We start from the raw sequence: 2,798 nt of genomic DNA, 5'->3' as shown, positions 1-2,798 counted from the left end.
AAATCAGTAACTCAGGAGTTATCAAACTCAAACATGATTGATAATTGTTATCTTTGCTAATTGAATTGAACTTCAATAATCCCAATCTTTTCTTAGGAAATAATTAGGATTCGAAGATCAAACCAATTAATCCCTTGACCTTCCTTTATCTTAGTAAAGGTTAACAAAGTGGAATTAAGATTCAATTCCCATCATCATTGATAAGGATAGCTAGGATAGGACCTCTAATTTATCATACCTTGCCAAAAGTTTATTTACAGTCATTTATTTATTTTACTTGCCATTTAAATTACTTGTTCTTCATTTACTTTAATTGCTAGTTAAACTATTCACTCCTCATTCTCAAAACCCCAATTTACAATCTCCATAACCAATAATAAGAACATACTTCCCTGCAGTTCCTTGAGAAGACGACCCGAGGTTTAAATACTCGGTTATCAATTTTAAAGGGGTTTGTTACTTGTGACAACCAAAACGTTTGCACGAAGGGATTTCTGTTGGTTTAGAATCTATATCTACAACGCGACTATTTTTATAAAATTCTTTACCACCATAAAATCCCAACGTCAAAATGGCGTCGTTGCTGGGGAACTGCAATCGTGTGCCTTATTATTGGTTATTGTAAATATTTTTTTTTACTTGTTTATTTGTCTTTATTTTCCCCCTCTTTATTTCTTTTTAGATACTATGAATTCTCACCCCTTCCGCTTTGAGTTTGGTTCTAATGTTATTGAAAGGAATGGAAGTTATAACAGGAACATGCATCAAGGTTAGAGTAACCAAAGATGGATGGAGCCAAGAGGATCTGATCAACCCTTTAGGCAACAACACCCTCCAAGATATCATGGACAAAGACCATTCTACATTGCATACCAAGCAAATAGACATGGTGGACAACCTTGTAATTACCAAAAAGCCCCACCCTGTGCTTATAGGCCATCCTCTCAACGTAACTTTGAACCACCACACTCACAAGCTTTTTTTCACCATTCACCACCGTATGATCCTCATTTACCCCAGTTCCAATCCAATCACCCCCAAACACCACCACTTCCCCCTATGCCATATCCAAATCTATCACCCCGAGAATCAGAGGTTCGCCTCAAGGAAACAGTAAATCGACTTCAAACAACCCTTCATCAACTGGAGCAAGCAGTAAGTCAATTATCTTCTAGACATTCGAACATTCAAGGACCTCCCACAGCCCCATGTAGACAATCTAACGAAGAGCGTAGTATGAAGGAGATACTAGGAACTCCAGTAGACAAGACAGAGCATGGTTTCGTACTGGAACAAGTAGAGGAAGCTGTTATTATTGAAGAAGAAGAGTTGGTTGAAGACTTAGGAGACGATGAACCTCCATGGGAATCCAAAGTTGTGGAGCATTCTGTCCAGGATGTTATAATTGATGCTAAGGAGGATTGTGCGCAATCCCCAGAGCAAGTCTTTCATGAAGAACTAGACAGAATAGCCCAAGAAGCAAATTTCCTTGACGATGATAGTCACAAGTCAAGTTCTCCTAGTAATGAACTTGCATCCGCAAGTGAATTCTCTGAGATCGAAGAATCTTTCCCAAGTGAATACGAAGATGATACGGAGGTAGATTTCTCTCAACCTCCAGTCTATGACTTAAGTGATGAGGAAGACATAGATGGCTTTGATCAGGACATGGATATATTTGAAGAATCTTGCAAGGAAGTGGAGAATTTCACAGAAGAGCACAAGGGAGTAGAACTCACAGAACCACTAGAACCACCTATCCCAAGGCCATTACCACCCAATACAAGTTTTAAGTGGGTACAATCCTTAACCTTTAACTGTATCTTTCCACTTGAATATGGTTTGCTTGAAACAGATGGCCAGCTTAGAGCTCTCTGCAGCTTTAAGAGTAAAAGGGAAATGGCTCGTACTCAGAGCTGGTGCACAAGGTTTAATAAGGTTCCACGCTTCAACTCGAAGTGCACAGATTGGCACCATGATCAATCGGATGGATCTCGGAAAATGTTTGGTTATCCTGGTGAGAATCTAATTTCTAAACCGCCCAGATGGAAAAGTATAGATCAAGACGAAGGCAGATTTAAAAGCAAAGCTTGGGATCCTGGAATCTATGCTGACATTCGTCACCCCGGGAGCCTGCGAATCTATTTGAAGCTGTTCAAGAGCTTTACATGCCTAATTTGGGACCCCAGAGGCTATTGGCATTCCAAGCATTGGTGGAGATTTATGGATGAATTTAAGCATAAGCCGCCATAACAGGAAGCTCATCCAATGTCCAACTTAAGGACTTTAACTAAAAGTGCTAGGTGGGAGACAACCCACCATGGTATGATCGTCCCTTTTTCAATTTTTATTTAGTTTTATTTGTTTTCAAGTTTTATTTTATTGAACCTGGAGTTTTGCATCTCATTCATATTAATCATTGCATTCTGCATACTGCATAATTGCATACCTGCATAAAAAAAGGGTGCGCGACGCGACCGCATCATTCATGTGATCGCGTCAAGTTACGAAAAACACTTCCCACGCAACCGCGTCATTCACGCGGCCGCGTGACCTGGAGATCGGCGTAAAGATCCAACGTCCAGAAAGTTAGGCTAGAATTGTGCGGCCATTGTGCGTTTAGCACAAAATGCCCATGCGATCACGTCACTTGCACAACCTCAATCCCACGCGACAGCGTGAGCGACGCGATCGCGTTGCATAGGATTGCACAACACCCCAAAAAGAGACAGAGAGTTGCGCTGAAACGACGCTGGATTCGTGCGTTTAGCACAATTTCCAGCGACGCGATCGCATGC

The 2,798-nt window shown here is 41.0% G+C and overlaps 1 protein-coding gene across 1 annotated transcript in view; it reads right to left on the bottom strand.

Moving 5' to 3' along the window:
• The window catches only part of LOC107608573 (rRNA 2'-O-methyltransferase fibrillarin-like), an 8,971-nt gene that overhangs the window by 5,847 nt on the left and 326 nt on the right, over nucleotides 1-2,798 (bottom strand). The gene's annotated exons all lie outside the window — the stretch shown is intronic.

The sequence above is a fragment of the Arachis ipaensis genome, chromosome B01, assembly GCF_000816755.2.
Source record: "Arachis ipaensis cultivar K30076 chromosome B01, Araip1.1, whole genome shotgun sequence".
NCBI lineage: Eukaryota > Viridiplantae > Streptophyta > Magnoliopsida > Fabales > Fabaceae > Arachis > Arachis ipaensis.
This window is presented reverse-complemented; position numbering and strand designations above follow the sequence as displayed.